Source organism: Sarcophilus harrisii, chromosome 3, assembly GCF_902635505.1.
Source record: "Sarcophilus harrisii chromosome 3, mSarHar1.11, whole genome shotgun sequence".
Lineage (NCBI taxonomy): Eukaryota > Metazoa > Chordata > Mammalia > Dasyuromorphia > Dasyuridae > Sarcophilus > Sarcophilus harrisii.
This window is the reverse complement of record NC_045428.1, coordinates 392,206,067-392,225,396: the sequence shown is the minus strand read 5'-3', so window position 1 is coordinate 392,225,396 and position 19,330 is coordinate 392,206,067.

Sequence of the window (19,330 nt, the reverse complement as noted above, 5' to 3'; positions counted from 1 at the left end):
TGGCAAACTGCTCCAGTATTTTTGCCAAGAAAATGCCAAATAGAATCATAAAGAATCGGACATGACTAAAAAAATAAGAAAAATGGAAATTCCTAATATTGGCCTTTTATGGACAAGTAATCTTTAGAGGAGAGATGGGATGGTTGGTAAGGAAGGAGTATCAGAGTGGGATAGGTAGACAACAGAAGAATCCGTATGTAGCCTCTGGAAAGTGAAGTAGATTGGCTAATATCCTACACTTCCTGTTTCTATGATTAAAGTAAGTTAGGTAGGACCCTAAAGCTGAGAAGCATCTTTGAAATTCTGTCTCTGTTACCTTATGACCTCATCTATCTCTATTGGATGCAGTAGAAAGAAATCATGTCTGGAACACAGATTAAAGGGCTGATAGATGAAACTAGGAAATGGGGAGGATAACTTCTTATTAGTAGAAATAAAACAGGAAGAATGGTTTTGGAGGAAGATAAGTTTATACATGTTGAGTTTGAGGTATTTGAATGTTATCTAGGTATAGTTACGCAGCATTTAGTTGCAAATATAGAAATGGAGCATTGATATAGGGGAAGGAAAGTAAAGATAGAGATTTGGGAGTCATCTGCATAGACTTTATAGATTTAGAGTCAAGGATCATTGATTTCAATTTATTTAGATAATCAAATTAGAGGAAGAAGTGATGTAAGTCTTGTTAAATTTGAATTTGAATAAGATTAAAATTAAGTGGAAAATGTTTAACAAAATAAATAAAAATACAAATCAATATAATTTGTGGCTTTCTAAGACACTATGTGTGCCTGTAGTGATTTATTCCTATTTGATTCTAACTTAGTCCAATTCCATCATTTTACAGATAACGAAATAGGACACAGAGAAGTTAATTGAATTGCTCATGGATCATATTTGGCTAAAAAGAAGTAGTAACCTTGGAGGGATGATTGATAAAATACTTGTTATATCAACTTGAAAGAAAATATTTCAGGTTTGAGTAGATTTATACATAGAGTGGGTATATGAAGGACTCAATAACTGCAACAAGTTCTAAGTGATTCTATCATTATCAAAGTTTTATTTTTTCTTTTGTTCAAATAAGAGAGAAGAAATAGATAAATTAGATACTATGTCATTGGCTGATAGAGCCTGAATCCATGAAACTGAAGTATGGCTTCCTCAAGAAGACAAGTTGAGAGAGGAGATCATGAATCCAGAGTAGAGTCTTAGAGGTCTCTCACAATTGATTTTATCTAACTTACACAAGTATCCTGGCTGAATGACTAACACTGAATTTGATGCCTGCTATGGGATAGGGAAGCAGCTGGAGAGGATGAGTGGGAGAAAGATCTCATCTAGCTTCATATATCACTAGAAGGAAATGAAGTTTGAGCTCAGCAAGGGCCCTTATCTTTATTCATCCTGCTGCTGAAGGCCAATGTTTAAATAACCTCTGATTTTCAGAAATTGAGAGGAAAGTATTTTTACATGATTTTTAGAAAAAGTGGATTGACTTTATCTAGTGATTTAGTTTTAATGACATCCTAAGATATTTGACAGTCCATTGTTATTGAAACTATTACAAACCTAATGGAGATATTTTCAATGACTAATCTACCAGACTAAAAAAGACTCACTTATGAAGTACTATCATCTACCTTTCCTACCTTGTGTTTTTATAGTATTTTCTATTTCCAGAATCCAACCTGGAATTGTCCCTTTGTAACAAGTAGCATTGTGAAGTGCTCTTGAAAGGTAAGCTATTATTTACTAGAGATTATGTTTTATTTATCTTTGAATCTCTCCCAGCACCTGGCACCATGTGGTATCCCTTCTAAGCACTTAATTCACGTTTATTGAATTGAATTGAATACTGCATCATGCTTTGTCCTTTCTTGATTCAATATCTTCTGGCTAAAGATTCTATCAGAAAATTCATAGTGCTCCTGGGGATTCACATCTCAGCTTAAGCTAGAAAGGGCACAGCCATAAACATGACACACTTTTTCTAATTCTGATAATTAATCTCAGCCATACAAGTTGGCTTCTTTGCTCCTGTACATGAGACTCATTCCCTCTCTGAAAGTTATCTCTACTACCCTAGTGAAGAGGATTGTAGTATACTGACATTTGTTTGACTGCCTCCTCATTGATTTTTGTGGTTGTTTGTTCGGTGGCCAAATCAATAGTTAATGAAGTCAGCAATCCTCAGGTCCAATATTGATTTTTAGTGGGGGAAAATCAATTAAAAAGATCTTTATCATAATTTTGCTTTGCACTTAGCACATAATCTAGATTTTCACCAAATGTATTCCCCTATATACTCTTCTATGGGACAACTTCTAGAATGGTTAGCATATGTGGCTGACAATGCATAAAACAATAGTTCTAAAAATAGGACACTGAAAGATAGAAAATAGGAACTGCAACTCCAGGAAAGTGAGTTGCTGCTTGATGAGATACAGCTGAGCCAGGCCAAGTAAAAAAAAATGAAAGTGACCTAAAAGCACAGAGAGCAGAAAGGTCTCAGAAGGAGAAAGACTCATTTTCAAGGTGGAGGAAAAAATGTCTTCCCAAGAGGAAGAAACACAGAAACAATCCTTTTTATTCAAAGAAAAAATGCTTTTTGTATCAAATAGGGAAGTTGAGATGATTCTATTACCTTTCTATTCTCCAATGCATTCATGATTACTGAAAGAAAAGGCTCAAAGTCTATTTACCTAAGCAGAGTGTCTCTCCTCTTCTCTGATAAGTAAATACTAAAAACCCAGATTCTCATGATTTAAGGAAACTTTGGAATGACTCCTTGGGAATCAAGAACATTTCTTCAAATGACATTTCAATTATTTAATTTTATTTAATGACAAATTAAGTAGTAATCTGAGATTGCTAAAGAAATAGACTAATATTGAAAGCAGACTATTAGCTAAAAAGATCGACTTACCTAAAGATTTAATGCATTATTTAAAAGAAGGGTCAAAATAAGTCATGTTGGTTTAAAGAGCAAAAACCAATGTGACAGATGTTAGCCACAGGGCTTCTATCAAAGGATCAAGTTAATTTTATAGTCAGTCATAGAAGAAGAAAGATGAGAAGGAGAAAACTGAAAAATGTGAAGTCCTTGATTTTACCTACTATGAAATTATAGTTCCCTACAAGTCCTTAGGGAAAAAAGCAAATTAAAACTAAACATCAGTGCTCTTATACGGCATTGTTTGAAATTTTCTTAAATGCAAAGTTATCTATTTTTCAATGTTATTTTGAACAGGAAAAGTGTTCTACAATTGATCAATGAATATTCTAATAACTTTCCTGACTCTGGAAAAGTTTCCACCAGACATATTCAAAAGAAAAATAGAATCTTGCACATATTTTTTTTTTTCTTCCTTTAAACTTGTACATTTTTAGGATAAGTTTACTTTTTCAGGGTAAATATAAAATTTTAAAATGTACAATAGATTCTTATGTTTGGGAAGGACATCATATTGACAAGGGGAGCTCCAAAACTCTTTCTCTTTCTCTCTCTCTGGCTTTGGGGGTGAGCCATGAGGTAAAGCACTTGAGAAGCTCCTTGAAGGAGAGAGTCTAGTTGAACCCTGCCTCTGTGAAAGACCCCCCCAGGGAATCAAGATAAAGAGGTTTTATTCTGTTATCTAGGTGGGACTGGTTGAGTACCACTCCTACTTAGCCAAAGCTGGAGATTCCAAACCTATTGAGTTGGAAATTAGCCCAGAGACACTCATTCAATTCCAAGATTTTTTATTCTGATGCCAGCTCAAACTGCTCCCAGCCCCCATCAAGAGCAACCCTCAGTTTCTAGCCAAGGTTTCAATTATAAAAAGAGCCAATTTGGGTCTCAGTCTTTTCAGAAGACCTAATATGCCATACCAAGGAACCTCTCTCTTCCCTTGGACTAAGCTGCAACCCTTTGCCCACTGAAATGATATTTTCTTTCAGTGTTACTTCCACTTTATCTTATCTCTCTATTTCTCTAGCAAGTCTTTATTCACTTTCTCTGCTACAGGATTTCTCTGCTAGAAACTCTCTCTGCCAGGACTCCTCCACTAAAAACTTTATATCTCTCAGCTGGGACCTTGCCACCAAGGAATTCAGTCTTTCTAGCAAAGGCTGACTTCCCAATGCCAATAATAAACTTCTTTTTGCCAGTCTAGCTTTTCAGGTTTGTAAATTCTTTTACAAAGGACCTCTGCACCTACCAAAGGGGTTCCCACAACTCCCTGCCCTGTTCTGAATCCTAGGGTAATCGAGGGGACCCTGCACCAAACCTCATAATTTGGGGACACAACCTCAAATCTCTTCAATAGGACATCAAGAACTATTTCCCTTATACAGAATCCCTTCTACAAAATCCCAGAGAGACAGTTTCTGCTTAAACAAATTCTCCAGGGACAGTGAATTCACCATTTTATGTGTCAGCCAATTGCATTACCATACAGTTCTATCTTTTGGAAAAATTAATTGTTTCATTATTATATTGATATGACAAAATAAAATAAGTCTAATTTCTCATTTCCATATGACAACCTTTTAAATACTGAATTGTTCAGTCATTTTTCGGTTGTGTCTGACTCTTTGTGACTCCACTTGGGGTTACAGGAGTGATTTACCGTTTCTTTCTCCAGTTCATTTTACAGATGAGGAAACTGTGACAAATTGGGTTAAGTGTCTTGCCTAGGGTAACACAACTAGGAAGTATTTCAAACTGGATTTCAACTCATGGAGATGAGTTTTACTGACTTCAAACCCAGTACTTTATCTATCCAAGAGAACTATGTAATTCTTTTTTTCTTGAGACTAACCCATTCTTCAAGCCACCTGGTTTTTGGTCCCTTAACCATGTTGGTTATCCTACTTTGCGTGCTTTCTAGTTTTCCAATGTGTCTTTTAAAATGTTCTGCATCCCCAGAATACGACAAACTACTTTAGCTCTCTTATCAACACAAAGTACAGTGGGCTGTTACTGCCTTTAACATAACCCTAAGACTATCTTAAAACTTTTTTAGTAATGAAAATTTAGAGGTCTTTTGTACTTGAACTGCTGACAAGCTTATGTATCTCCCAAATTATATTTGTGTGACTGGTATTTTAAGTACAAAATTAGGTTGTGTGGTTCAGTAAAAAGAGCATTGTCCCTGGAGTCAAATCCCGTATCTGAGAAAAAGTATGTGTGTGACACATGGCCATGTCATTTAACTTGTCTGAATCTCAGTTTCCTCATCTTAAAATTATTTAGTTTTACTAGATAACCTGAGATTTCTTCCAGATCTATGAACCTATACTCCTATACTTAAGTCTGTTGAGATCAAATTTATATTCTGAGTTTTTCATGCAATATATGTTTTCCCTCCAAGATTTGTGCTATCCATAAATTTGATAAGCATGATAATTTTTTAATGTAAAAAACATATTGAGTAGAAAAGAATTAGAGTCAGACTCATGGCATGCAACCAGAGACATGGCACTCTTCAACCAGCTATACATCCATGTCATTATTGAATCATTTTCAATTGTGACTTACTCTTCATGATCTTATTTGTGGTTTTCTTGGCAAAGATACTAGAATAAGTTGCCATTTCTTTCTCCAGCTCACTTTACCATTGCCATTTGAGACAAACAAGGTTAAGTTATTTGCCCAGGGTCACACAACTAGAAAGTGTTTGAGGCCGAATTTAAACTTGGGCCTTCCTGACTCTAAATTCTGTGGTTCTATCCACTGTACCACTTAGTTACCTTCACATTCACATAACTACAATATTGGGTGGCATTTGTATGGTATTTTAAAGTTTATGAGGTGATTTCTTTAGAAACATTAACTTTAACATGTTTCTATCTAGTTCCCATTTCTCTATCTTGTTCACAAATGCAGGATCAAAAACTTTTACAAGTTCTTTATTGACATTACAAATCTAATTCTTACTTCTTAAATCCAATTTACATAGGCAATTCTAGGCTGGAGCTGACCATGACTTTTCTCATCTCTTATATTTCCTCCAATTCTTGTTAAATGTGTATACAGATTTTAAATCAGTACACACCATAAACCTTGAACCAGCAGAGACCTAGGAACAGCCTGCTTTCACTAGTCAATACAAAGATATAAAGACCTAGAATCAAAGAACTTAAAATGCTGCAGATACATTATTTCTCCTAACCAGAACCATTGTTGTTCCTACACTCAATCCACTCTTAATACATTGCAATTTTAGACTGGCTTGATCCAACATAAAACTGCTTCCTTCCTACTGTGAATCACTTAAATACTGATAGAAAGTATTGATGACATCATTATACACTTAAGCTTATAGTTCTAGAAATGTAAAAGATGTCAAAATAGATCCAGTCCAAGATTCTCATGTTGCAAATGAGGAAGTTCCCTACACTCTCCAAAGTTTCCAATAACTTTAATCGCCAAAACCAATGGCCTTTACTCAATCTTCATCCTTTTTTATTTGTCTGCAGTTTTTAATATTGTTGATCACTTTCTTATCTTTGACACAGTTCTTTCTGCATTTCTGAGACATTACTTTATCCCAGTTTTCCTCCTACCTGAATGACCCCTTCTTTCCTGGATTTTCAATCAGATACCACTTTCAAACTGTGGGAATGCATAAAGGCTCTGCCCTTTAGGGGTACTTTTCCCATTCTGCTCAATAATATTTCACTTAGTGGTCTCATCAGCAAACAATTCAATTATAGTGTCTATGTATATACAATTCTGAAATTTGCCTATTCAACTCTGCAGGTTCACATCTTCAGCTGTTTATTAAATGCCTCAAACTGATGATATTTTAAACCTACACTCAAAACTGAACTTATTATTTTCTTCTTAAACCCTCTCTTCTTCGTTTCTTCATTACTATCAAAGGCACTGTACTTTCCCCAGTCACTTGGACTCACATACTAAATGTCATCTTTTTCCCCCTGAGACAATTGGGGTTAAGTGACTTGCCCAGGGCCACATAGCTAGAAAATGTTAAGTATCTGAGATCATATTTGAACTCAGACTCTGCTTACTTCAGACCTCTGTGCAACCTAGCTGTCCCCAAGTCAGATTCTATTTGATACAGTATCTATTATGGTTGTTACAAAATATATTTTTAGGTAAGGCTTCTTATAGTAATTAAGGTCTCATCATGTACAGAAAAGCCCTTTAAAATATTTTGCAATTTAGTTATCCATTTTCAAGTAAAAGGCAAAGATACGGTAAATGGCAATTTATAGCAATGTTGCATATTTTGAAGGTGTTGTTTAATATGTCCCTATCTCTTGTCTGACAACGCCAAAAACTCAACTCATATCTGTTTGATTTCTCTGCCTGAACTCCAGTGTACCTTCCACTCAGCTACCATTGTATTTTTTCTAAAATGCAGGCCTAAATTCATAAGTTCTAGTGGCTCCTGTTACTTCTAGGATCAAATATAAAATTCTCTGTTTTGGCTTAGTATGCTCTTCATAACCTTGCTATATTTCCAGTCTTCTTACCCCATATTCCCCTCTACATACTCAATGATATAGTATCACTACCTTCCTTGCTGTATTTCATACAAGTCACTCCTGATTCCAGTCATTACTTCCCTCTTTTCCATTTCCTGTTTTTTTTTTTTTTCCAAGTCTCAGCTAAATGATTATTCTCTACAGGAAACCTTTCTCATTCTTTCTTAATATTATTGCTTTCTCTCTGAAATTATATTCCATTTATCCTGTGTTTATCTTTTTTTTTTTACACAGTTATTTGCATGTCCTCTCCTTTGTAAGCTTTTTTGAGGGCAGTAGCTTTTTTGTCTTTCTTTATATGGAGAGCAATTAGCATGATGCCTGGAACTGTGTTTAATAAATGTTTATTGACTTGATTGGAGGAAACTGAGACCCAAATTTAAGTTATTTAACCAAGGTCACATAGGTATTATGAATCTGAATTTAAGTTCTCTTACTTCCATTCCAATGCTTCTTCCACTATACCATATCAGCTGCCTTCCTAGCTCCAAGGATTATAGGAACATCCTATCATTTTTACCCTCTTCTATCTCTGGCTTCAAAGGGGAACCTTTCTGCCTACTCTCCTAACATTTATATTATGTCTACACATTCCTCTCATTTACAACGCAGATGATTATTTGAAAAAAAGCTAGGGATTGAAAAATAGAGAATATCTTAAAACGTTAAATGGCTTCCCAGACACCAATGATTGATAAGTGAAATGAAAAAGAGAAATATTATTAGAGAGTAAGCATTCCACTTTAGAGGCAAAAGGTCCTGACCAGAGGAATTTATAGAAGTAAAAACTGAAAACATTGTGTTGAATGAGTCTATGGAAGATATCTGCAGGATAAGTATAATTCTGCCTCTACATCTCAGACAGGGAGGGTCTCTGTATTTTTTTTTTTAAATTAACATTTGAGGTTACTTTCTTTCTTTCTTTCTTTCGCTATTGTCTTTTCTCTTCTGTCTCTCTGTCTCCTTCCTTCCTTCTTTCCTTCCTTTTATCTCACTTTTGCTTCTAAGAATGCCTGGTTTTCTTTAAAAATCAGTTTAAGCACTACCTCTTCTAAAAAGGCTTTTGTGATTCCTACAGAACTTATAGTTTGCATTTTTTTCACATAGTATATATACTTATAGTTTCACTTGTCTTCTCTTTGGGGGCATTATTTCTTTCTTTCTTTTTTTTTGTCTTTGAATATCTCAAAACTAAAAAAGAACTGGACACATAAAAGAATCCTCAAAAACATCTTCGGACAGTTCTAATTGTTAGGAAATTTGTCTTTTCATGAAGCTGAATTCTGACTCTTTGAAACTTCTAGTTCCTATTTTTTCTTTCTGGCTCCAAATTTTCTCTCTTAAATTTAGAAAATAGTTATTCTTCCCTGCTCCATTTTCAGCTCTTAATCTCTGACCTCAATGGATCGATATTAAACTAGAAGAAGGTTTCTAATTAAGTCCAAAGATTCTGTCTTTGGTCTAGTTACATTTTCTTATATGAACATACATAGATGGTATATTTATCAAATTTGCTGAAACTATAAAACATGCAGGAAGAAATAGATCATATATAAATTGGCAGTCACAATTCAAAAAGATCTTGCCAGACTAAAACAATGATCCACATCTAATAAAATGAAATTCAAAGTAATAAGTGTAACGTGTCATATATAAGTTAAAAATAGCAAGAGCATTAGTAAAAATACAATAGTTCATGTGAATGAAATAGAGAGGTTTTAGAGGGATATTAGTTTGATATAAACAAATAATGTGACATAGAAGCCAAAAAAGCTCACTTAATCTTAGGCTATAATGAATGTAAATAAATAGCAGTCCCACAGTACTATAGGCTGGCCAAATGATCATAAAGATTTCATTCTGGGAACTAACTTACAGGAATGATATTGGCAAACTGGAATTGCTCCAGAAGAAAGCAGTCAGTAGAATTCATACCAAATGTTTATCTCCAGGTGGAGAGAGAAGTAGCAGTAGTTTCAAAGTCTGTTTTAGTAAAAGCCCTAGTCACTATTGGAACAAAGAGATAACAAATTGCCTCCCATGGAAGTCTTTTGCACATATACTTAGTTCCAGATCAGCAGCCAAAGAGGCATTTTTTAAAATCACATGTTAATAAGACAGGAAATAATCATAGAATAACTATCATTCGCCTAGAGGATTGCATCTAGCCAAGCAGGCTACACATGTTCTTTTGGCTGGGATATCTTTGGCCAATTTCCCAATATGGAAGATGTGTCATGGACTATTTGAATTACATAAGATTGAAAAGTTTTTAAAGAAACAAAATCAAATAAAATTAGATGGGATTTAGTTTCCTGAGAATAATCATATTAGAAAATTTCTTTGATAAAGATTTCAAATCAAAGATTTAAGGAATAGATTAAAATATATGTGTAATGCACTTCCTCAAGATAGTTGTTGGAAGGGATCTGGGAAGACAGATTCACTGTTCTACTATTGGTAGAGGTGTGAATTACTCCAGCTGTTCTAGAAATGAACTATGCCCTCAAAGTCAATAGACTATGAGTAACCCTTGACCCAGCAATATCACTATATGTACTATACCTCAAAGATTTAAGGAAAAAGGAAAAAGAGCAGTATTTATGCAAATATATATAGCCATTCTTTTTGTTGTAGCAAAGACTTGGAAGATGAGGAAGTGGATATCAATTAGGGAATGGTTGAACAAATTATAGTTGTCATAAGAATGTAATGGAATATTATTGTGCTAAAGGAAATGAAGACAGTTTCATAGAAACCTAGAAAGACTTGTAGAATGAAGTGAAAGAATCAGGAGAACAATCTATATAGTAACAGAATCATAAAGAACAGTAACTTTTAAAAACTAAGGAATTCTATTCAATGAAAAGATCAACCCTAATTGCAGAAATCTGACAATATAGCAAGCTGCTCACATCCTAACAGAAGAATGAAGGGCACAGAATATGTCAAATAAATGAATTTATTTTTCTTGACTTTTTTTTTTGTTTGAAGGATTGTGAGTTTGTTTTTTGTAAATTTATGGGGGAGAAGGAAACTAGAGATGGTGTTGCCAAAATAAAACCTAAAGAAAGGAAGGAAGGAAGGAAGAAAAGAAGGAAGGAAGAAAAGAAGGAAGGAAGGAGGTAGGTAGGCATTAATATTAATTAATATTATTAATTACTAATAAGGCTGACATAAAATGTAGATTTCTCTTTTGACTGAATAATTGTTTGACTTTGAGATCAATGATAACTAGCTCTACTACTTTTTTCCCTAATAAGTTCTACTCCTGATTCTTGTTATTGTGTGTATATATATATTTCCTATCCCTGCCAACTTTTTTACTTTAGTTCTACTCCTTAAGCTTGCCTTACTATTAATTAACACCCACCCCCCACCATCCCTTTGACTTCCTCTTTATCTATGTCTATCCCACTCTCATTAATCTACACACTCTTCTATATCCCACCTTATCCTACTTCCCTTCCCACTTTAATTCTCTATGGATTTTGGAGAGTGTTATATATACCCTTCTTGGCACATATTTACATACCTACATATGTATACATATACATAACACTTTCTACATGAAGACAGATCCGAACAATTGGAGAAATATTAATTGCTCATGAAGAAACTGAGCCAATATAAAAGAAAATGACAATTTCATCTAACTGAATTTATTTAGTGCTATATTAAAATACCCAAAAGTTATTTGATAGAGCTAGAAAAAATAATAAAAATCCATCTGAAAAAAGAAATTGCCAACAATATTAAGGGAAACAATGAGAAAAATGTGAAGATACTTGGACTAGCAGTAACAGATTTCAAACTATATTCCAAAGTAATAGTATCAGAACAATCTGATATTGGCTAAGAAATAGAGTGGTAGATTAGGGAAATAGATAAAATATACATTACACAATAGTAAATTACCATAGTCATCTAATGTTTGCTTAACCCAAAGATCCAAGCTTTTGGGGTAAGAATTCGAAATTTTACTGAAATTGCTGCGAAAACTGGAAAGCAGTTTGGCAGAAACTAGGCATAGACCAATGTCTCACACTATATACCAAGGTAAGATCAAAATGAATAAATGATTTTTAACATAAATGGTGATATCATAGATAAATTACAGGAGCATAGGAAAATGTATCTGTAAGATCTATAGATAAGGAAAGCATTTATGACCAAAGAATATATAGACAGAATTAAATGAAGTGAAATAGATAATTTTGATTACATGAAATGAAAAAGGTTTGTAGAAACAAAACAAATATAGTCAAAATTAATAGGAAAACAGGAAATGGGGATTTTTTTACATGCTTTCTCAGATGAAGCCCTCATTTCTCAGAAGGAATTAAGCTAAATTTAAAAAAATAAGAGCCATTCCCCACTTGTTAAGTGGTCAAAAGATATGAACAGGAAGTTTTTAGAAGAAGAAATCAAAGTTATCAAACAAAAGTCACATAAAAATGCTCGATATTCAAACAACTCTGAGGTACCACCTCAAAACTATCAGGTTTGCTAACATGACAGAAAAAGAAAATGACAAATGGTGGAGGGGATGTGGAAAAATTAAGTCAATAATACACTGTTGGAGTTATGAACTAGTCCAACTATTTTGGAATACAATTTGGAACCCTTCCAAGGACTACAAAACTGTACATACCATTTGACCTAGCAATACCACTACTAAATCTATATCTCAAAGAAACAAAGGGAAAAGAAAAATGATCTATTTATAGAAAAATATTTATAGCAGTTCTTTTTTTTTTTTTTTTTTTTTTTTTTTTTTTTTGGTGACAAAGAATCAGAAATTGAAGGGATGCCTTTCAATTGGAGCATGGTTGAACAAGGTATAGTATACGACTATGATGGAATACTATTATATTATAAGAAATGATGAGCAGGATAGTTTCAGAAAAAAACCTGAGAATTCATATGAAGTAAAGTTAGTACCAGAAGAATAGCATAATAATAGCAATATTGTAAGGATGATTAATTGTGAAAGACTTAGTTACTCTGATCAAGACAATGATCCAAGATAATTACAAGGACTCATGATGAAAAATGCTGTCCAGCTTCATAGTGGGAAATGATGAATGGACTGAACAATGCAGACTGAAGCATGCTTTCTAAAAACTTTATTTTTGTTGTTTTATTTTGTTTTTGTTTTCTTTTTCAACAATGCAAAAATGGAACTACATTATGTAGTATGTCAAATTGGTTACTTTCTCAAGATAGTGGAGGCACAGAAGAAAAGAATTTGGAACTGAAAATTTTAAAAAAAGGATGGTTGACTTTCTTTTACATATAATGGGGAAATAATGAAACAAATAAAAAATAATTTTAAAAACTAGTGCTTAGAACTGAAGGCAATACTTCAAATGTAACTTGACTGGGGTAGAACACAATGGGATTGCTGTTTTCTTATTCCTAGAAGGTTCCTTAATGTAATAGTGTACAAATATATTATAGTGACACTATATTCAATTGCCCAACATGCTTTCCCTATATTCACTGGATATTAATTTGAAGGAGGCCAGAGAAGTGAGGAGGTGACAATGAAAAGAGCATTCCAATGCGAAGTCAGTGTCCGAGGAAGAGCAATGGAGTGAGGGTCCCTGGATCAATGGGTTCTTGAAGGATGAGGGACTGTAAGATATGAGTAAACTGATTTGAATGTCAAATTGAGAATTTTATATTTGACTCTGGAGGTAATAGGGAGCTATTAAAGTTTACTGAGCAGGAAAGTTGACATGAAATCCTGTAAGTAATTTAAAAAATTACTTACCTAAGTGGAGGAGTAGGGAGAGACTTGTAATAGGAACATCAACTAGGAGACTATTGCAAAAGTCCAGGTTAGAGATTCAGTTAATAAACATATATACAAACACATACATACATACTATATTCTTCAATAACAAGGGTTTTTAAAGCATACTATAAATAATTTTTTTTTGTTTTCAACTGCACTGTAGAGAATGACTGTCAGAATAATATCTTCATCAAAGAACATTTATTAGGTGGCTAATTTTATATTATATGGATTTAGGTGTTGAATAAAGAAAACTATAGTGATCATTAGTGAACATGTTAGCTTATGTTCTCTTATGAACATTAAATATGTTTCAGTTCATAAATATGTCCACAAGCATAGATAAGCATAATAGAGCTCCTTTCCATATTTTATGTAATATGTAATGAAGATCTTTATCTTCATGTTAGTATCTTATGTTTAAAGCTGTGCTTTTTCTTGTTTCACCACCAGAATATAGGGTCAGGAGGCACTGCATTAATGGTTTACAAATATCTCATTTGATCTTCACAACAATTATGTGAAAAGAATATTATTCTCTTCATTTTACAGTAAAGAAAACTGAGGCAGAGATTAAGTGGCTTGCCCAGAACCAGTCCTCTTATAAAAACTGAGAATGGGTTTCAATTTAGTTCTTCCTAACTCTAAGCCCAAACTCTGTGCACTATCCTATCAATATATCCTGGAATTTAGATACTATTTGTATTGACTGATAGTATCCCTCCCCTCCAATCTAGCCCTCTGATTTTATCCATGTATGGATCTCCTGGTATGGGAAGTCATTCAACCAATTCAGATCAGCAATTCATTTATAATTTATAGTCTTAAGGAGTTGTCTAGGACACTGAGGGATTAAATGACTTCTCCATGGTAACAGAACTAGTGTGTATTAGAGGCAGGTTTTAAACTCAGAGTTTTCTGGCTTTAAAGCTATTCCTCTAAGCCATGCTGGCTGGTATTTTGAAGTGTATGACCTTAGAATTCCCATGCCCATAACATCCCAACCTTGTGAAAGTTGACTTTTTTCTGGAATATAACCGTAACAACTCAATTTAGATTTATTCACTCATATTTATTAAGAATCGAATATATTCTTATATAATAGTTTATTTTATATATATATATATATATATATATATATATTAGTTTTATAAACATTGTGAAAGTCCATTCCTCATGAAATGTACAATGTAGTGATTGTACAATTGTGAGGAATTGAAAAGGCCTCAAAAATTATCCACCTCATTTTACAGATGAGGAAACTGAGGCAAATAGGTTAAGTGACTTGCCAAAGCCACACTGCTAGTAAGTATCTGTGACTGGGTGCATGAAAATGAAAATTCCTGACTTCAGGCCCAGTGCTCTATCCGCTGTATCACCTAGCTGCCCTTCTCTCCACCTTAATTATGTTGGGGCTTGTTGAATTTTGTGGGACTTGAAAGTAAAAATGTCAAGAAGCAAAAAAAGAGAAATTCAATGAGTCATAAATGAGCTTCTGAGAGGGAAAAAGAGGAAAAAGACAGAAAATTCATTGAAACATTCAAAGAACAAATAATTTCAATACTAAAAAAGGCATTTGAAAAGAAAATGGGAAAAGATGTGTCCCATAAAATTTCTCTTATGATAAAAATATGGTCTTGATATCTAATCCAAGGAAAACCAGAGACAGAAAACTACAAATATCCCTAACGATATTAATGTAAAATTTGTGAATACAATTTTAGCAAGGAGACTATAATGACACATCACAAAGATTATATTCTCTGAACAGCTTAGTTTATATAAGGAATTATCGCCGATTCAACATTAGGAAAATGTTAAATATAATTGGCCATATATAATTTTTAAAGACCAATAGCAAAATCATATGATTATTTCAATAAAGAACCTTTTAATAAGCTAAAACACCAACTCCTGGCATAAAGCAAGAAATATGGTCAGCTAAGTGGTGCCATAGTGAGTATATCTGGCCTCAGATATTTATTTACTAGCTGTGTGATTGTAGGCAAGTCACTTAATCCTGTTTGACTTAGTTTCCTTATCAATAAAATGAATTAAAAAAGGAAATGCCAAACTATTCTAACATCTTTGCCTAGAAAATCCCAGATGGGGTCACAGAGTCAGACATGCCTGAAACAATGGAACAAAAAAGCAACAATGTACATTATCAGCATTCATAATTCAAAATAATATTACAAATACTGGCTATAGTGATAAGACAAAAATAGGGAAGAAATAAAAGTATCACTCTTTGCAATGATATAATTGTTTACTTAGAAAATACTAGAAAGTCAACTAAAAAAACTTGAAATAGTTAACAATTTAAGCAAAATTGCAAAGATATAAAATAAACCCACATATATTATGTGAGCATTTCTGTATTAACAAAATTTAATAGGAAGAGATAGAGATTCCATTTAAAATAGCTATACAAAATATAAAATACTTGGAAATCTACTGACAAATACAAGAAATAGATGACTAGTTGTAATTTTAAAAGGGATTTGTTGTTATTGTTTTTCTCAGTAATTTGGTGAAAGGGAAGGGGAAGAGAAGCGGGAAACAGAGAAGGTAGATATTTGTTCATGGAAGAAAATAAAATTTTAATTTGAAATCAAATATTTGATTTTAAGACAAAACACTAGACTTCCAAATCATCCTGATCTGTAAAAATAGAAGCATATGAAGCAAATAGGAAAATGAAAAAGAAAATCCAATAGATTGGGAATACCCTGAGAGTAATAGCAAAAACAGAGTAACAGAGTAAAAGATACTATCTTTTTCATAGTTTTCTCTTCTACTCTTACATGTTTAATTCATTCTCTGTACTATCTTTGATTTTTTCCTTATTGTTCATATCCAAACATTTACAAAGTATTGTATAACAAAGATTACATTGGATGGGAAAATGAAATTATAAATTTGGGACATGGTTAGTAACAGATCTTATTTCTCAAATCAGAAATCCTTGTACTGTATTTTTCCACTAAGAATAATATATTTTTTATAAGAAACACATTTGAAATATATACCAGTCAACAAAGCTTAATTAAATGCCTACTTATTTGTAATCTCTACTAGCCTCTTAAAGGAAAAGTGAAAGACAGTCCGGACCCTTCTAGAAAGTTCAATAATATGCAAACCATGTGCAAACAAACTATATGCAGGATAAGTAGAAAATAGATCAATAGAATTGAAATCAAATAGAATTAAAAGGAATTAGAAAAGACTTTTTGTAGAAAAAGAAAAATGATAAATGTTAGAGGAGAGTGTGAAAAAATTGGAACATTAACATGCCATTGGTGGAGTTGTCTGGAAAGTAATTTGGAACTATGCTCAAAGAGCTATAGACCTATATATAGCCTTTGATCCAGCAGTGTCCATCTCAAAGACAATTTTTTTAAACAGAGGAGTTCTTTGTACAAAAATATTTATAGTAATTCTTTTTGTAGTATCTAAATGGCTGAACAAGTTGTGGTATACAATTGAAATGGAATACTATTGTGATATTAAAAAAATGAGCAGAATTTAAGAAAAACCTGGAAAGACTTATATGAATGGGTACAAAACAAAATGAACAGAACCAGGAGAACAATAATGGACTGTGAATGACATAGTTATTCTCAATAATATAGCAATCCAAGACAATCCCAAATAACTCATAATAAAAAATGCTATCCACTTCCAGAGAAAGAATAGATGATATCTAAATACAGACTTATGCATGCTATTTTCCCTTTCTTCCTCCCCTCCCTCTTTCCTTTCCTCCTTCCTTTCTTCTTTTTTGCTCGTTTTCTAGCACAAAATGACAAATATGGAAATATTTTACATGATGAAACATGTATAACCTATATCAAATTGCTTATTGTCTTAGTAAATGGGAAGAGGAAGAGAGAAATAGAATTTGGAACACAAAACTTTAAAAAAAGGTAAACATTTTTTAAAGGCTTCTTATAGATGAGATTTCAGATAGGACTTGAAGGAAGCCAAGAGGTGGTGATGAGGAGGAAGAGCATTCCAGACCCAGTGGCAGCTAGATGACATAGTGAAGAGAGTACTAGGCCCAAAATCAGGAGGACCTGAATTCAAATCTGACCTCAAAACTTTTATTATCATGTAATTTAACTGTTTGCCTCAGTTCTCTATCTGTAAAATGAGCTGGAGAAAGAAATGATACATCACTCCAATACTTTTTGCTAAGAAAGCCTCAAATGGAGTCATGGAGAACTGAACGTGACTACAATAACTAAAAAACATTTGAGGCATGGAAGGCAATCAGGAAATGCTTGAAATCAGGAGATGGATTGTCTTGTGTGAGGAAAAGCAAGGAGACCAGTATCATTGGATCAAGAAGTATGAGGGTATAAGGTAAACGAAAATTGGTTAGAAGGGGGAGGTGATAGGCAGCCAAGCAGATGGGACTTGTGCTTTAGGAAAACAAGACATCTGAGTGAAGGATGGACTGGAGTGGGGAGACTTGTGATAGCCAGATCAACCAGCAGACTACTTTAGTAATCCAACTGTGAAGTAGTAAAGATCTGAACTAGGGTGATAGGTTACTCTATTATGGTGAAGTTTTAGAAGACATGGGGCCGTGGGGGAAGTTCCATAGGATGAGCAGGCATGAGTTGAAATGTGCATTGCTAGAGAACCCATGAATAGAGGAAATCACAGATCCAGTTGAATCTTCATAGATGTGTGATCATCTTACTCCTTTTCTTAGAAGGTTCAACTTGGGAGTAAACAGGGGACATTATTAAATTATGGCATTGCTTAGCCAAGAGATTTAAATCTTCCACTTAAACAAGAAGGGGTCCACTGAAGTCTTCCAAAGAAGTTCACAACATACAAAAGGGTTTAGAAATCATGCACTAGAGAATGTAATCCCTAGCCCTGAAAAAGAATAATTATGATTTCCGTTATGAGTCGCAACCCACAGTTTAAGAAGCTGGGCTACAGAAAAAACATTCACCTTAGCAAATGAAATCATAATTATGATAATCATGATTTCATTCATAATTCTATCTAGATGTAGATGGCTCCTAGAATTGTGCATTTTCTAAAATGCTTCCAGAATCTCAGCCGATTTCCTTGCTTTCTCTTGGGGGAAGGGAAGGGTATGTAAGTGGAAAGAATAGTACAATGAAAACTAGCACCAATAAACTTGGGGCTACTTTTTCTTTGATTGGGTTAGTAAGAAAATAAGTTTGAGGTGCTTTTGTGAGGAGTATAATCGTAAGTCCTATTTTAAAAAAAAAAAGTTGAACATGCAATACAATAAATTTAAATGTGGCAAATGTTTTTCTCAGAATACGACAATTGAAATTATATGATGAAATTACACATCCTGAGACTGAAGCTTTTACATTTTTCCATGTTCCTACTCCTTCATTACTCCATCAGTGCATGTATGGTCTACAATACCCTGGAATCAGATTAAGATGCAACTGGGAATTATTTAACAAAATGAATAAAAATACACTAAAACATAGGTAATATTACATTTTAATATTAAGTCAATATATGGCTTGCAGAGATCCTTATGTATGAAACAGTCACCTAATTTCCATTTGAGTTTGACACCACTATTTTATATAACTTTTCATATACTGAAATACATACCTTTCTGGATGAGTATTCAAGTGTTTTCATTGGACTACAAGCTGTGCTTAGGCAAGAGTAAGTTGGGTAGTGAATATAAATAAAAGATTCAATTAAAATAGAAACTGAAAAGCAAGACTGACCTTTAGCAAACTATTTGGATAATTCATTCAAGATAATAAAGATATGGCTAATATCATAGCTTTGACAGATACTTCCATTAAAAGACTGTATTTCAAATATTTCATGGCAAATATATTGCACCAATTTTAACATTTAAAGATGTTATCTTGCCCAAAGCTAAAGATTGGCTATAATTTCTAGTCCACTGTCCCCTCAAAATTTGACTTTGATCACACTGGCTAAATACAATGAATAAGCAAACTTCATCTCTCTACAGAAATTAACTTGTTATCATCAAATACT